The following is a 7,297-nucleotide window of genomic DNA, read 5'->3' as shown; positions in this document are numbered from 1 at the left end:
GACTCCGACGGACGACCCCGACCGACGATCGACGGACGACTCCGACGGACGACCCCGCTCACGCCGACTTATAATCGGGCATACCGACCGACCGACCGGCCGACCGACCGACCGACCGACCGATCGCCGGACGACATTATCGACCGATTAACGGCTCTCTACCGACTGAGGATATGTCGGTCGGGCAGACCTTTTCCGCTCTCCCGACCGACTGCACCAGGGAGTCCGATGGCCGACTCTCGCAACATGCCCAACTGACCGTCGGAGGGGTCCGAATCTCCACCCGACGCCACTCAGCTGGCCACCGCCTAAGGTCGGTCGACTCCTCCGATCGCCATACTGCTGCCAGAGACTGTCAGCCCTGACAGCAGCATGCAGCACTGCCGCCTAAGGGCATTATCCCGCCTAGGGCATTGTCAACCCTAGTGATTTGACAGTCCCACGGCGACGTGACACTTTCACGGTGACTCTGACAGTCTACAGTGAGTTGACAATTCCTCAATTGTCTGCGCCATTGATGACGGCGCCATACTACGCTCCACTATATATATCGGGGAAGGCTACAGTGTTAGAGGCCCTTGAAAAAAATACACAGGCTCGCCCCCTCACCCCCTCGTTGAGTTCTTTACTTTCTTCTCACTGTTGCCTAGTCTCCTCTCTGACTTGACCGTCGGAGGGTCTCCGCCGGAGCTGCCTCCGGTCAGCGTGGACTTTCTTTTGCAGGCGCTCGTTCCCGGCGACCAGGCGACGAGGGGATTGGCCGCAACAGATTGGCGCGCCAGGAAGGGGGGGCCTAGTAGACACTAATGACAAAGACAAGAGCTCAACGATCGAGAGTCACCGGATCGGCGAGGCGCTCTTCCCGCCGGGAAGAGGCCTCCCCTCCACCCTCCGCGGCGGAACCCAGCTCTCCGCACCCCGCGGTGACCACGGAGGCGCAGATCGCGGCGATCGTACGGCGGATGACCGTGCTGACGGATACGGTCAAAAGCCTCCAGCAACAACCGGCACGGCTACCGCCATCATCGGTCGGGCAACCGGCGGCACGTCCGATGCCCTCCAGGAGCAGCCACCGACGCCCGCGTCGATCTCCGTCGCCTCCGCGCGAGCGCCTGCCACAGTGCTCCCATGGAGAGGAGGGGGGGCGGCTGCGGTGCGATGCCCGCCGGTCCCAGCAGCCTTCTCCCTCCCCGCTGGAATGAGTGAGGAAGGAGAAGCGACCGCGAATGCCGTCCGCCTCACTCTCGGAATCTTCCGGAGACTCCACTCCTGGGGTCTCCCAGCACTGACGGACGGACGACTACGAACGTAGGTTCGAGAAAATCGACCGTCGGCTTGCACAGTTGCAGGTGGACGGGCAGAAGTCTTCAAACGACATCGACTTCCAGACCGCCCAACCTCTCTCTCGACTCATTCTCGACGAACCGATCTCCAATCGGTTCAAGATACCGCACGTGGAGCCCTACGACGGCTCCACCGACCCAATCGACCACCTGGAGAGCTACAAGGCTCTCATGACAATTCAGGGGGCAACCGACGCTCTTCTTTGCATCGGCTTCCCCGCCACACTCCGCAAAGCTGCCAGGGCCTGGTACTCCGGCCTTCATTCGAAAAGTATCCACTCCTTCGGACAGCTCGAACATTCCTTCGTGGTCCATTTCAGCGCCAGTCGGAAGCCGCCACGAACCTCGGACAGTCTTTTTTCCCTCAAGCAGAGAGAAAATGAGACTCTACGACACTTTGTGATGCGATTCAACGCGGCCACGCTTGAGGTTCGGGACCTCAACGAAGACATGGCTATCTCGGCCATGAAGGGAGGCTAAGGGGGTCCCGTTTCACATACTCCTTGGACAAGACCCTCCCCCGGACATATGCCGAACTGCTGGAGTGCGCGTACAAGTACATGCGCGCGGACCAAGGAGCTTCCGACCGGTGCCTGACTTAAGGCACGGGCCAAAAGGAAAAATGGAAGAAAGGTCGGGCCCATGCTGAACCCAGCAGGCCCTCCACCGATAGACAGGTCTTGCCCCGATGATGGAGTCCGAGACCGACGCATCGCAGGTATGACTCCTACACCCCTCTCCCCGCTCCTCGTGCGCAGATCCTGATAGAGATCGAAGGAGCGGAGAATCTACGACGACCTCGACCTCTGAAGGCAAAAGGCCCCGACCAACACGGCTGATCGTCGATCGCCGAATCAATGGCTCGATCATCGAGCGTCGAACCGACGGCCTCGACCTCTGAAGGCAAAAGGCCCCAACCAACACGGTCGATCGTCGAATCAACGGCTCGATCACCGATCGCCAAACCGACGGCTTCGGCCTCTGAAGGCAAAAGGCCCCGACCAACACGGCTGATCGTCGATCGTCGAATCAACGGCTCGATCATCGATCGCCAAACCGACGGCCTCGGCCTCTGAAGGTAAAAGGCCCCGACCAACACGGTCGATCGTCGATCGCCGAATCAACGGCTCGATCATCGATCGCCAAACCGACGGCCTCGGCCTCTGAAGGTAAAAGGCCCCGACCAACACGGCCGATCGTCGATCGCCGAATCAACGGCTCGATCACCGATCACCGAACCGACGGCCTCGACCTCTGAAGGCAAAAGGCTCCGACCAACATGACTCGATCATCGATTGCCGAATCAACGGCTCGATCATCGATCACCGAAACTGACGGTCTCAGCCTCTGAAGGCAAAAGGCCCCGACCAACATGGCTCAATTGCCGATCGTCGAATCTACGACTCCGTCGTTGGCCTGATCGTCGAATCGCCGAACCAACGGCTCAATCTACGTCTCGATCGTCGAGGACACATCGAATTCTACGACGGAGATCGAAGGGGCAGAATATCTACGATGGCCCCCACCTCTGAAGGCAAAGGGCTTCGACTAATGCGGCTGGCTAACTTGCCGACTTAGCTTCGACTAAGAAGGGCAAAACGCCAAGACGACCGCAATCGCATTCGCGACATACCGATCTGGTCACGACTGATCGAAGGATATTCGGCTTGCCACCGTTTATCATACATCCCGATGCATACGTCCGACCAAGAGCTGGACAATGGATATTCGACTTGCCATCGTTATCCTATCCGAATCGTCGGACGCTACTCGACTATCAGATTCTACGAAATGATCATGTCGACGAGCAACGTTCGGAGGTTGGCCGACCTCCGACCCGACGTGCATGCTCGACCTACAGTCGGGACGACCGATATTGGATCGTTCGTTGATGTGATCGCCAGAGTCGGGGCAAGACGAGACGGAAAATCACTCCTTTCGTCCGAAGCCGTCGCCCACGTGTTCATGCGAGCCAACACGACATCGAACTCAGGAGTGGGGGGGCAACTGTTGGGATATACCGACCGACGATCGACAGACGACTCCGACGGACGACCCCGACCGACCCCGACCGACGATCGACGGACGACTCCGACAGACGACCCCACTCACGCCGACTTATAATCGGGCATACCGACCGACCGACCGGCCGACCGACCGACCGATCGCCGGACGACATTATCGACCGATTAACGGCTCTCTACCGACTGAGGATATGTTGGTCGGGCAGACCTTTTCCGCTCTCTCGACCGACTGCACCAGGGAGTCCGATGGCCGACTCTCGCAACATGCCCAACTGACCGTCGGAGGGGTCTGAATCTCCACCCGACGTCACTCAGCTGGCCACCGACCTAAGGTCGGTCGACTCCTCTGATCGCCGTACTGCTGCCAGAGACTGTCAGCCCTGACAGCAGCATGCAGCATTGCCGCCTAAGGGCATTATCCCGCCTAGGGCATTGTCAACCTTAGTGATTTGACAGTCCCACGGCGACGTGACACTTTCACGGCGACTCTGACAGTCTACAGTGAGTTGACAATTCCTCAATTGTCTGCGTCATTAATGACGGTGCCATACTATGCTCCACTATATATATCGGGGAAGGCTACAGTGCTAGAGGCCCTTGAAAAAAACACACAGGCTCGCCCCCTCACCTCCTCGTTGAGTTCTTTACTTTCTTCTCACTGTTGCCTAGTCTCCTCTTTGACTTGACCGTCGGAGGGTCTCCGTCGGAGCTGCCTCCGATCAGCGTGGATTTTCTTTTACAGGCGCTCGTTCCCGATGACCAGATGATGAGGGGACTGGCCGTAACAATTCTATTCATTAAGAGTAGAATGTTTGCATTCAATACTCTTAGATTGAAGAGTCCACGTGACAATAAAAAAAAAATTAACTGTTTATATGAATAGCTTTATTTACTGAGCAACCTTCTCTTAATTTCAACTTTCTCATGTATATATTAGATGAAGGCTTCCATGTTTATAAAGCCTCTGTCCACCACGTCTGCAACACTTAAATATGATGTAATAATTAATATAATATATTGCATTAACTCTTCCATGTCTGGTCGCATTAATCCATCCGATTTTGCTCGGTGCAACACAAATCCCAAAGTGCCTTCTCCAATTCCTTTCGTATGAATGCTTATCAGTTTCTTTTACCAATTTCTCCCTATCACTTATTAATTGTAGCTCTTGCCCCACAAAAAATTGAGTTTCTGAATGAAAACACAGAGCCGAAAACGTCCTCTTTAATTCTTTTTATATAAATGCCTATCAATCCCTTTTATCAATTGCTCCTTATCAAGTATTAATGGCAGCTCTCAGCCCCACCAAAAAACATGAGTTTCTTAATGGAAAAACATTGCCGAGTGTGAAATCTATTAATTGAAAAAGGAAAAGAGCTCGAAGATCATGCTTTTATGGCAGTCAAAATGCATTGTGTATTAGATTATAAATCTAATACACATCCATACATATTGTTCATCATGAATAGGTCTCAAACATAGGCAATTTTTTTTTTTTGGTAAAGATCTCAAACACAGGCATTTGAAAAGTGAAAATATTTCTTAGAAAGAAGGGATATGTTACTTCTCCAACCAATAATAGCTTCACATTTTAGACATAAAATCTTAGATATCAACAGTATATAATCCTCTCCAAAACAATTCTTTTTGATCAATATATATTAACTAATTATTATTCTGTGAAGTAAATGTATGAAAATGAATTTATACTAACATTTTAAGAGTGATCATTTCTCATAGGGAGAAAGGATTTATTGCTTCTACACCTAACAACTGCTTCCAAACTTAGATATAAAGCCCAAGATAATGTATTAGTAGCGTATACCAAGATTTACAGACTCAGTATCAGAATCTGTATTGGTCCATGTTGGTTAGTCAATGGTACGAGTCAGTACGGATTTGTATCGGACTGGTTCGGTGTGAACTAATACAAAGCAAAAGAATTGAATCGGGAGGAAGAAAAGAGAGAAAGATAGAGATAGAGAGAGAGAGGAGGAAAAGAAAAAAAATGAGGGAGGAGAAGCCGTTGGAGAGACCACTGGAGGGGCTTCGGCTGGCCGCCATGACCATCGGACGATGCACTCAGTGCCTACGGCACTGTGGGTGTGAAACAAGGACGATCGCTTCTATTTCATGATTTTTTTAAAAAATATAGATTATGGTGAATCCAGCAATAGTGAAGCCAACAAATCTATTGTCGACTTCATTATTTTAAATTAAAAAAAAATAAAAAGTGAAACCAACAAACTGATTGCCAGCTTCAATATTCATCGATCTTTTTAAAAAGTTGACAAGTGAATAGAGACGACTGATTGCCGACTTCACTATTCATCGATCTTTTTGAAAAAAATCAATAAGTGAATAGGGACAGTCACCCCTATTCCACAGCCATGGTTCCATCCGTGCATTTCTCACCGTCCAATGGCTATGACGGTCATCTGATGGCCTCCAATAACTCCTCCACTGTCCATTCCTTCTCTGGTATGGTCACTCTTCGTCTCTCTTTTTCTTGCTTATTTAAAAGCCCTATCGGGCGATCCAAGCCATGGAAGCTTCTGTGGCTCTCTGATGGTCCCAGTAGGCCACCGCTGGCCTCTAATGGCATCGTGCTCTCTCTTCCTTTCTTCTTCTCTCTTTTCATCTCTTTCCCTCTCCCTCCTTCAATATATTATTTTTCTTAGTCGAACCATCCTAATTCCTTGCCAGTCCGACTCGGTATGGGGTGTACCTATCAATTCGAACTACTATGAAATTTTATGGTGTATACTCTCTAAAATAATCCTATTATGGTATGGAAAGGAGGGCATTATTAGTTCCATATTGGTTGTGAGTCATAAAAATATAAAAAGAGACCATCCATCCCATGTATTCTATGTGAAGCATCTTTGAAAGGATAAAATCATAAGACCTATGAGCCAAAGCAAATAATACCTCACTTATCGAGCCATGAGCCCTTGGCTACAATAATGACACGTCAGGTAAGGAACCACCCCTACAACTTGAGGGCTCCTCCTGTCATACATCAATTTATGGTAAAAATAAGAAGAAAAATATCTCCCATCCGTATACAGATTCTTCCTTGATTGGATGGCTATATTATGGTATAGAAAGAAGGACATCATTAGTTTCATATTAATTGAGTCAAAAGAGATCTTGGCTTATATAGAAAGGGATCATCCATCCCACGTATCCCATATGAGATATCTTTTGAAGAATAAAATTATGAAACCCATAAGTCAGACTGGATAATACCTCACGTGTCGAGCCATGAGCTCTTAGCCATAATAAATTCTATTTTATCAACATATATGAGTTCAATTTTTATACTTTAAATAGAGAGAGTGCGTGAGAGATAATAAAACTTAGAAAGAGATGATTTTTTAGGACCCATAATTTTGTAGACTAAATGGTACTCTTTATGGCTTCTGAATTGAAATAATTTAATTTTATGTCCCTATCTAGAATATTTGATACTATTTATTATACTTTATTGTATTATTCGAATAAAATTTGTGAATTTTATATCATGTGAATTGAATAGTCTTTTATGTTATATTATCTTTTAATCTATAAATTTTTTTATGATGCATATGAGATTAAATAATAGAATCCAATCCACATATTTAGTTTAAATATTTAATTCAAAATAATTTATATATAATAAAATTAGAAAAGAAATACTCCATGCGATGCGTGGGTAATATGCTAGTCAAATTATATTATTTGGCTAAAATGAACTTTTTAAGATGTTACCTTGCACAATAAAATTACATTGTTAGCCTATAATAGTGGTGGAAAAGAAATCAGGCTTGGTGAATTGGATTTAGCCAATACAATCTCCACTACATCCATCCTCCACTCCTCCCCTTGCCAGGTCAAACTTGTAACAAGCCAACACAATCTCACCAGGTCTGTCTCTATTTTCTCTCT

The sequence above is a fragment of the Elaeis guineensis genome, chromosome 11 (genome assembly GCF_000442705.2).
Source record: "Elaeis guineensis isolate ETL-2024a chromosome 11, EG11, whole genome shotgun sequence".
NCBI lineage: Eukaryota > Viridiplantae > Streptophyta > Magnoliopsida > Arecales > Arecaceae > Elaeis > Elaeis guineensis.
Note: the sequence above shows the minus strand (reverse complement) of the source record.